We start from the raw sequence: 10,896 nt of genomic DNA, 5'->3' as shown, positions 1-10,896 counted from the left end.
TAAAACACCAAATTACAAGCTTGCATATTTATTGCACTACTTCTAAAATTGCCAAAGTAAAGTACATGGGATACTGTAAGTTAAGCGCATCGTTATAATCATTTTCCCAAAGCTGGCATACTGTATATATATTTTTTCAACCTTAGTGGTAAATACTGAATACCTCACGCAACACAGCCTGCCTACGCTATTCACTTTGCTATGTACAAAACAGCATTCATATTAAGTAGTCTATGAGGAAAGAATTGCAAGAGGATATTTTTTCTTTCTTCACAAAACAAAAACCACAATGACGAAAAGAGAGCACGCAATTAACAAGAACAGAACATGCTGGTTCAATCGGTCCCAATATCGAGAGAGAATGGAAGACAAAAGACAACTAAAGTGGGCTTTCAAGTTGGTTATTATTAATTAGAATATTTAACAATATAAAAAAAGGGAAGCAAAAACAAAACTGCAAATACTGACATAACTTTGATGTTTTAAATCTCTAGCTAGGGTGGCAGATAACCACTAGGCTAAGAGCATTGGGCCAGTAACTGAAAGGTTGCTGGTTTGAATCCCCGAGACAACTAGGAGAAAAATCTGTCAATGTGCCCTTGAGCAAGGCCCTTAACCCTAGTTGTCAATTTTTTTTTGTTGCTAAAATTTTAAAAAAACTTTGGGGTTTTAGTTGTTTAATAAAAAGGTTCAGTCAACAATTAATTTACTAAATAATTCAAAGACAATGAAAAATATATATATTTTTAAAACAGAGTTCACTTTATGATACATGTGTGCCCTGAAAATGGTTTTCTAAAACAAGATAAAATGCATTGTGTGATTCCAGACTCATGTTAACATGAGATAATCACACATGACTCACTATAGCATGAAGTCATATCCAGCTGGTGAAGAAAAGTTGAAACCCTGAACCCTAACAGGCTGGGCCTTGACACACAAGTGTGCAAAATCGCTTAGGAGATCTGTTAAACAAACACGTGAGGGGAAAAATGCACTCTTGGTTTCCAGATTGTCTGTCAATCAGAACATAAACAAAAACCGTAAAATGTTCTAAAAAGTGACTTGTGGTGCTCCTTTGATTGCACATCTCAGGTTTAAAGGCTAACTAGTGTTAATGATTGCAGTTTTGTGATTGCTCCGATCAACATGGTGTATCCTCATAAATATTCTCACCTAAACCCCCCTTTAGTAAAACATTACCATGAAAGAAGTTGATATTTTCCTTAAGTCCAATGAGAAAGCCGCACAGAAAACGACAAGGGGAAAACAAAGCCAATCCAGACCGAGTTACAACAACCAAACGTCAAAGAACCAACCCCTTCCTTAATCAGAACATGAAAATAAAAAATAAAACCCATCTCAGCTACCTTTCCAAGGAGCAGATTAAAGTCCAAAATAGCACCAATCATCAGTGTCTCAGTTCCGTGGCAGCATCTCACTCACTTACCACAAGGAAACAATGCATTTCTATACATCACAGCGTACATGACTGTGTCTACACGTGGTTTTATACTAGTTTGCAACGTAAACATTCGAAACTTAAAATACTACATAAAAAAAATAAAATACAATTTAAAAAATGAACTACCAAGCATTTAGTAATCTAAAATGGAAAAAAGGGGGGGACTCTTAGCCTCAGTAAATACTTTAGAGTATGTAAATATGAGTTTTGAGAATGAGCAGAGGATTTTTGAGAGCTGAAGGGTGTGAATCACCTAAAGAGCTGAAGGATTAGGACTATTAGAGGTAAAATACCGAACCCAATGTTTGAATGGTTATGCGTCGAGGTGGAACCACTCCCTTTCAAGATTTAAACTCTGAATTGTTCGAAAAAGACTCTTAAAGAATGTCACTGTTAGTCTACACCTGTAGTTCATGAAGCATGTCACAAATAAACATTTGATTAATTTTTTTAAAGTGTGTTTGTACAGACAATGATAAGTCTAGGCCTAACTACACATGGTGTTAAGCAGAGATCAATGCTGATGAGTGTGTGAGGTGAACAGAGCAGATAGAACTGGATGAGTGTTAAAACATGGAGGATCCAGCAGCTGTTTCAACTATGTTCTGTGGAAGAGTGGATGACATGCTGCTGCCTGTCAGTTACTATACTCAGCCCCCCCAAAAAAGGGGCCACCGGTAGAGTTTGAAAACGCAGATGTTGGGCCTCTGCTCGCCTGGTTCCAAATCGGTTTGTGCCATCTTGCCAATGTCACGGAAGACAGCACAAACAGATCTCGGGACCAGGCTAGGTCTCAGATGTAGGAGACTCTGCTCAAGTCAGCCAGGTATCGGTGTTATTACTACATTCCTGAGTCTTTTCCTCTCCTTCCCGAAATACAAAACATATCGTCAAGGCTTAGAGTCCCTTACAGGCTACTGTATATCGAACATGTTAATAAATCACAGATAAGAGAGAGAGAAGGTATGAAACTTCAGAGTCATCATGATCTCATCTATACCCCCACACACCAAAATAAAATAAAAAGTTAGACATGTTAACAAAAAAATATGAAACTAAAATATACAGATGTCATTTTTCCATTTGCTCTTTAGGGTGACAGTGTTTCTTCCAGGAAGGAAGGGAAGGAACGGTGAGCCGTTTCGTTGCGGATCCCCTTTTGTCTGACTGGCAGTGACTTGCAGTCTTCTCTAAGAAAGGCAAATGTTAATTCAATGTTTTTGACATGATATATTGAGACTTGCCAAAAGACGTAAATGCAGCTAAAATGTAAGTAGAGATTTTCAATACTAAGAAACCTTAACCATAATTTAGCCTAGAGCAGGTTTCTCAGCATGTGCAGTTGAAGTTGGAATTTTACATACACCAAATACATTTAAACTCAGTTTTTCACAATTCCTGACATTTAATCCTAGTAAAAAAAAAATACAGTTTTAGGTCAGTTAGGCTCACCACTTTATTTTAAGAATGTGAAATGTCAGAATAAAAGGAGAGAATTATTTTTTTCAGCTTTAATTTCTTTCATCACATTCCCAGGGGGTCAGAGGTTCACATCCAAATACTAAGCATGATTGTTAGCATTGCCTTTAAAATGGTTTAACTTTGGTCTAACGTGTCGGGTAACCTTCCACAAGCTTCCCACAATAAGTTGGGTGAATTTTGGCCCATTCCTCCTGACAGAGCTGACAGAGCTGGTGTAACTGAGTCAGCTTTGTAGGCCTCCTTGCTCGCACAAGGAGGCCACTCCAATACCTAGACTTAGTTGTCCTTAAGACATTTTGCCACAACTTTGGAAGTATGCTTGGGGTTATTGTCCATTTGTAAGACCCATTTGCGACCAAGCTTTTAACTTCCTGACTGATGTCTTGAGATGTTGCTACAATATATCCACATCATTTTCCTGCTTCATGATGCCATCTATTTTGTGAAGTGCACCAGTCCCTCCTGCAGCAAAGCACCCCCACAAGATGATGCTGCCACCCCCATGCTTCACAGTTGGGATGGTGTTCTTCGACTTACAAGCCTCCCCCTTTTCCTCCAAACATAACAATGGTCATTATGGCCGACCCGTTCTATTTTGTTTTCATCAGACCAGAGGACATTTCTCCAAAAAGTACAGTCTTTGTACCCATGTGCAGTTGCAAACCGTAGTTTGGCTTTTTTATGGTGGTTTTGGAGCAGTGGCTTCTTCCTTGCTGAGCGGCTTTTCAGGTTATGTCAATATAGGACTCGTTTTACTGCGGATATAGATACTTTTGTACCCGTTTCCTCCAGCATCTTCACAAGGTCCATTGCTGTTGTTCTGGGATTGATTTGCACATTTCGCACCAAAGTAAGTTCATCTCTAGGAGACAGAATGCATCTCCTTCCTGAGCGGTCTGACGGCTGCATGGTCCCATGGTGTTTATACTTGCGTGCTATTGTACAGATGAACGTGGTACCTTCAGGCGTTTGGAAATTGCTCCCAAGGATGAACCAGACTTGTGGAGGTCTACATTTTTTTTTCCTGAGGTCTTGGCTGATTTTTTAAAATTCTCTCATGATGCACTGAGTTTGAAGGGAGGCCTTGAAATACATCCACAGGTACAACTCCAATTGACTCGAATGATGTAAATTAGCCTATCAGAAGCTTCTAAAGCCAAGACTTCATTTTCTGGAATTTTCCAAGCAGTTTAAAAGCACAGTCAACTTAGTGTATGTAAACACCTAACCAACTGGAATTGTGATAGTGTGAATACATAAGTGATATAAGTGAAATAATCTGTTTGTAAACAATTGTTGGAAAAATTGCTTGTGTCATGCACAATGTAGATGTCCTAACCGATAGGCAAAACTATAGTTTGTTAAGATATTTGTGGAGTGGTTGAAAAACAAGTTAATGGACTCCAACCTAAGTGTATGTAAACTTCCGACTTCAACTGTATGTCAGCAGCTATTATTAGCTAATGACATCTTTACAGACCAATAAATACTACAGTAGCCCTGCACTGTCATTCATTAAGGGACTTGGCTGTCTGACATAATTATGATGCAGAAGCTCTTACCTCAGAGGATTCATCATAGCCTGTGTTCATTTCCGTTTGAGGGTTAAGCTGATACCTAAGACCAAGAGAGACAAGCATGAAATTCAACTGTTTGATGAATAACAGGAGTTAGTCTGTATTACAGTACAGAAAGTAGGCCAGGCCACCTGTTTAAAGCATAAAGACTGTCCTTTCCACTTCCCTAACTGCAGCTTGAAACACATCCAGGCCGCACCAGTCAAACAAGGTCAAACTTACCCCCAGCGTCGGTCCACCGTACTGAGCCTGACTCGAACCTATTTGACCCCTACAGGCAGCCTTGAGCTAGCAGAGACTTACAGGATACAGACAGTGTCCTGCTTGAGACACGGCCCTACAGTCTGTAGACACAGCTCCAGCTCATTGACCTATAACCCCAGCCCTGCTCCACTAGCACAACAGCCGAGAAGAAGGGAGGTTAGCCTAGCCAGATATTGTGGCAAGCTGAGCAGCCTAGAAGGATCTTAGAAGTACAGACAGGAACAGCTCCAGTCCTGTACTACATCACGGGAGGGAGGGAGGGAGGTAGCCTAGCGAGCAGCCTTGCAGGGTCAGTGCTGCATCGGAGCCTTGGATTTACATTAGCCAGAGCACTGTTCAATGCTGAGCAGCAGTGACGATACTGTTCCGGCTAAAGCTGTGATTGGAATACAGCTACCAGTATACTGCTGCTGCGCACTCTGATTGGATAAGGGAAGGCACACGTATCATTACAGCATCTAAATTGGTGCTGGTTTAGTGTGATGCTGTGATTTGGTTATAGGTTCCTTCCGCAATTGGTTAGATGAGGAAATGATATGACCGTTATAAAACTTGGCATGGATTATTTAAGATATGGCCAATACTCCTCCCCTTTAGACTTGACACAGATACTTTTCTCAATGTTATAAAGTGTGATTAAACATAGCTACATAACCTGCAACATATATCAAAGCAATATCCTAATAGCTATGCAAAATGCATTTTTCCACTTAAATGAGCCCGGGCGGATTGGCTATCTTTAGTTGGGTGGGCTACATAAATTGAGAAAAAAATATATATTGAAAAAGATTGCATGGCCGCTGATCCTTGGGCGTGTTTAGATTTTTGAGCAATTTCTCTGTTATGCTAATCGATAAGCAGTTGACTTGTGCTTGAAAGATTGTTTATGAGACTTGTGCTAAATTTTCTATAATGCCTGCTACAAAAAGTTGGTTATTAGTCGTGGATGTGCTTCTGGTTACATTTGTAACAAAAAGCGCATTTTCATAGACTTGAAAGCCAAGTCAGTAATTATTGCAAAAAAAGCAGGTTAAACAATGTTTTTATAAAATAAATAATTAGTGGGTTTTACGTTTGAAGGCTTATATTTAACCTTCTTTTTTTTACAAGCCCTGAATTTATTAGATTATTCCCGACTGTTTGAAATGCAGTGTATTGACCTTTACAACAATGCTGAGACAGAAAGTGAATCGCCCCCAAAAGCACGTAGATAAGACTTGAAGGCCATATCGCCCAGCCCTACATAGGGCTATAGGTCTAATTGGTAGGAGCCTACAACTGCAACGTTTATTTTAGGACATTAAATGTACTGCTGGATGAATACATGGCTACTAGCAGTGGGTATTATATTTAGAGTTAGAAATCTAGGGAGAGAAATGTCAACTTTTTCCTACTTCATATTCATCATCTCCAGCACATCCCCAACATCTCTGTTTTGTAGTAAAAAGGACAGAGGAAGATACAGACAGGCAGGGTTTCCGTTAGTTAAATATGGAGCCAGACATTTGACCTGCAGCATTTTAATTTAATTTTAATTCACTGGGCATTTGAGAAATGCATTGGGTGCATAAACGGATTAAGGTATCCACCCACTGTGCTCAGAATGATAGAAACCACATTTAGATTATAGTTATTCATATGAACATGCAACTCGAGGATGCAACGATGTGTGGTACTTCTTACCAAATTCTGATGCCAACTTTTAAGATTTTTAAATAACTGTCCACATTTACTTTTTCCCCAGCCAACAAGAAGAGTAACCAACAGCAAAATCACTAGCCTATGTCAATCTACTTTCCACCATATTAGACAAGTTTACCTATTATATTGGTCAGTTTATCGCGAAAGAACTAGACTATTCCAAACAGACGTTGGGACAGCTGTGGGACGATAGATCCCAAATTCATACAACCAGGAGGCCTAGACAACAATATACAACAAAAATGAAAATAATGAGTCTGATGCAACAGATCAAAACTTTAAGCTTAAAATGTTGCACTCATTTCTTCATATTATAAGCGCAGCAGGAAAACACCTTTGTTAAAAGCGCACCACACTTGCAAGCGGTTATGTTGACAGTGATGAAAATATCTGTTAAAACATTTAGAAAGTGGGGAGATCTAATATAGCAACCCATGCAGAGTTTGTATAAGACTAGGATTGTGCCTTTGGCTACTGGACAATGACAAAGTTTATATAAAATCCATGGATATGGTTTGATTTTGGCTAGGCTACTTTGAAGCAAGGTAAGACATGCCTCATAATATGTCGTAAAATGTTCAGGTTTCAAACAATTAAGTATATGTTTTCAAAATGCATTCTGCCTCCAGCTCATTGCAAAGTGGTGTATGACGCGCTGATGAAGCCTGCCTTTTGTTGCTTATGCGTTCGCTGTTTGGGATGCTGTTGCAGATTTTTCGCTTAAAGGCTCTGCACGCATGTGATAAATAAGATACATAATGAATATACTGTATACACACACACAACAATTTAATTCCACTAAATTATGCAAATTAACCCATAGACCGATCAGCATTACCAGTCAAATGTATTTCCATCAATGAATATGCTAAAAAGCATTATTTTGCTATGGAATAGTTTCTTCTCCTGGACAATTGGCCGGCGCCAATTTTATTTTGCGGCTTTTCTATTTATTTAATCTATCTGCCAAACGCCGCCTATTACCTATTACAAAACCCTGAGAACAAGAAAAAGCAGTGTGTGATGAGACAGACAAACACACCAGGGTGACAAACAAAATGGCCAGAACAGAGTTACAGTCACAGCGCTAAACTGTATCTCTAGTGGTGTGTTTACATTTCTTTTAAACATGAGCTGGTTGAATGAAAACGAGGACCACGTCTCGCCAGTCACTGGTACCGAAATGGTTGAGAAACGATGTTGTGTCAGCACTAATGTCTGTGTCTAAGTAGGGTGTGTGTGGGGCTTGAGTTGGCAGCGCGCACAGTGATGTGGATAAAATGTCAGGGCCGAATTCTTGTCCCAGTCTGCTACTCAAGGCACTGCAGACATCATTAAAAAAAGTGTAATTCATGCATGCAGTCCATGACAGTCAGTGTACATAAAATAAGCCGCATCTCAATGCACAGTAATGTGCCATGCAGTCAGAGCTTATCAAATGTATTTGTGCAGCAAGCAGACAAAGCATGACTCCATCCGTCTTTGTGTCTAAATATAGATCCACGCAATCCCCGAATTAGCAGCTGCCTAGATACCAAATGAAAATAGCAATGCTGCTGCGTAAACGTAACACATGCTGGATTCTATGGGTTGAAAGCAGAATCTAAAGACCTCATATTAAACTCTGGACATCGAAGCCAGTTTCATTGCTTATTTCTCTCCATCCCCTCCACCCACTCATCCCCCCCACCCACTCAGGTGGGCGCAATTTATTAGCAGATAGACCAGAAAACCCATCAGGCTCCGAACCTCGTAGGACAAGACAGGAATAACCCTGGTCTAAAGGATAGAGTTTGCGTTAAGCAAATTGCAGTGGTCTTACTAGCCTCTCAAAACACAGGGGTTACTATAGTGTAGCTGATGTTAGCTTGCTAGTTTAGCACACCGTCTACGGCTGATAGCGGTGGCTCGCGCTGTATGACAGTGCAGCACAAATTCCATGCCGGTTTGGCAACTCGCTAGTTAACTCACATAGTTAGAGTCGCTAACTAACATAGAACAGACCATTATAATTCGATGTCGCTACTTACGGACTGAAGCCCCGATCCGCTAGCAAATTCTCGTTCGCTAGCCAGCTAGCGGGGGCTGGGCTAGCTCGCGCTGCTGAAGTTCCAATTTTACTGCAACCGTGCTGCATTCGCGTAGGTATAAAATCACAGGCAAACTTGCGGGGAGAGAACCCCATACAAGCCTACCTTAACCAGACTGCCACCGTCTTTAATTAGCTACCTAGCTATATTGTATAACAATTAGCTAATTCTGACGGTTGAGTGCCCGGGGCCAGGCCCCCCATTACAGCTAGACAGCCAGTCCGCGGTAACTCAAGGTCCCCCTCTGTCTAGGAGCCAGTTTCTCCAATCAGAGCGAAGGCTAGCCAAGCCAACCTCTAAACATTGAGGGGATTCAATTATTTGGCCCGTGTTACTCCGGTGGGAGGAGTTTGCGATGGGTGAAAAATAATTGCATTCGTTATGGAACTGGGCTTCCTCCCGGGCTTAAGCCATAGTTACACGTGGTCTGTAGTTGTAAGGACATGTGGATGTACTGCCAAACTCTCTAAAACAACGTTGCAGGCGGCTTATGGTAGAGAAAGGAACATTCAATTCTCTGGCAACAGCTCTGGTGGATAATCCTGCAGTCAGCATGCCAATTGCACGCTCCCTCAAAACTTAAGACATCTGTGGCATTGTCCTGTGTGACAAAACTGAACATTTTAAAGTGGCCTTGTATTGTCCCCAGCACAAGGTTTACCTGTGTAATGATCATGCTGTTTAATCAGCTTCTTGATATGTCACACCTGTTAGGTGGATGGATTATCTTGGCAAAGGAGAAATGCTCACTAACTGGGATGTATGCAAATTTGTGCACAAGAACAATATGCTTTTTATGTGTATGGACATTTTCTGGGATCATTTCATTTTAGCTCATGGAACATGGGACCAACACTTTACATGTTGGGTTATATTTTTGTTCAGTGTATTTTATGGAAAAGTGGTGCATGTTTCTGAACAATACAATGCACCATGCTGCCTTGTTGACAACATGACCGAGTGGCGCAGAATACTCTTCGATTTGAGAAGGGCACTCCAGGAGTCGCTCCTCCCTCACTGCTTTTGGCCGTTATGCCACAGGCCATAGACCGGTGCACCGCGGTTCAGTTTAATCGAACTCACTCAGTAGGTGCAACTCGATCTCGTTTGCAGCACATATGATACCTGTATGCAATGGGTGGTGGCTGCAGATAACACTGATCTGGTTTCCCTTAAACATCCACTATCAGGGGAAGCTCTACGACTTCTTACATGCAGGATAATGCAGCAGTTTGGGGGTGCAGGGGATAAAAATATGCCTGCACTGAAGAGGTCTATATTTGTCTTCTAATACAGGGCTAGTAAAGGCCCATTGCACTACTTTGGTTAATGCTTTTAAACTAAAACGTATTTGAGTGTTTACCAGCATTTGTAACTTCAGTCTAATAATTATCTGTACACAAGTTAATCTGGTAATACTTGTGGAATTGAAAAATACATGCTTGATATGTTTTCCAGTTTCTTGAAATACGTTGCTAATGCACTTATTTCTATGTGAACTTAAATCGTCTCTCCATTCCTTTTTAGTTGCCACTGTTATCCAGAGTATCTTACATTAGGGAGTGCATACATTTTCATAGTACTGGTCCCATGTGGGAATCAAACTTACTTTTCTCGCGTGTTATTTGATCAAGAAAAATATGACATTTTAAGTGGATGTTTTGTGTCTTTGCCCATTACTTTGCACCTTTGGATGTAAATGTTTTGAGGACAGGGTTTTGTCATTTCTGGATTCCATTAGAATGGCAATGACAGAAAAACAACCAACTCAAACTATTCCAACTACTGAATCCTGCAAGATACTGTCCTTAAATTATACAACTACCATTCCTGCCAAAGCAGAGATTATGATTTTTTTGTCGTTGCCTGTGCTACATACGTCTATATTGTTCCGTTAATACTAGTAAAGGCTCACAGTACAACTTTTATTTCAATTTTTGTATTTTTTTTTTCTTCTGATTTTTCAGGGGCTGCCACAGCACCCTCAGCTTTCCACTGCTATGGGATACATAATTCCCATATTCCCTATATTTGGACTTAATTGGCTCCTGGGTGGGTGTAATGCACACAATTTGCCATTTTACAATTGCTTGTTCATAATCAGAGACAGACAGTGATGAGTTTATACTGTCTAAAATCATTGATTGGCAAGTGATGCACAGTAGAAGAGGCTGGTGGAAGGAGCTATAAGAGGACAAACTCATTGTAATGGCTGGATTCGATTCAATGGAACCAAATAGATGGAAACAACACATTTCACTCTGTTCCATTGATTCCATTCCAGCCATAACAATGAGCCCGTCCTCCTATATCTCCT

At 40.5% G+C, this 10,896-nt stretch overlaps 1 long non-coding RNA gene across 1 annotated transcript; it reads right to left on the bottom strand.

Annotated features, from left to right (window-relative positions):
- On the bottom strand, positions 1-8,861 carry LOC112219717. The gene is made up of 3 exons (XR_002948784.2): positions 8,520-8,861; positions 4,510-4,564; positions 1-2,655 (listed from the first exon to the last, which is right to left on the bottom strand). It is a non-coding gene; the product is annotated as an uncharacterized LOC112219717 (long non-coding RNA).
- Between the last annotated feature and the right edge of the window lie 2,035 nt (positions 8,862-10,896).

Source organism: Oncorhynchus tshawytscha, linkage group LG20, assembly GCF_018296145.1.
Source record: "Oncorhynchus tshawytscha isolate Ot180627B linkage group LG20, Otsh_v2.0, whole genome shotgun sequence".
Classification (NCBI taxonomy): domain Eukaryota; kingdom Metazoa; phylum Chordata; class Actinopteri; order Salmoniformes; family Salmonidae; genus Oncorhynchus; species Oncorhynchus tshawytscha.
The sequence above is the reverse complement of the archived record's forward strand: the minus strand, read 5'-3'. Positions and strand labels throughout refer to the sequence as shown.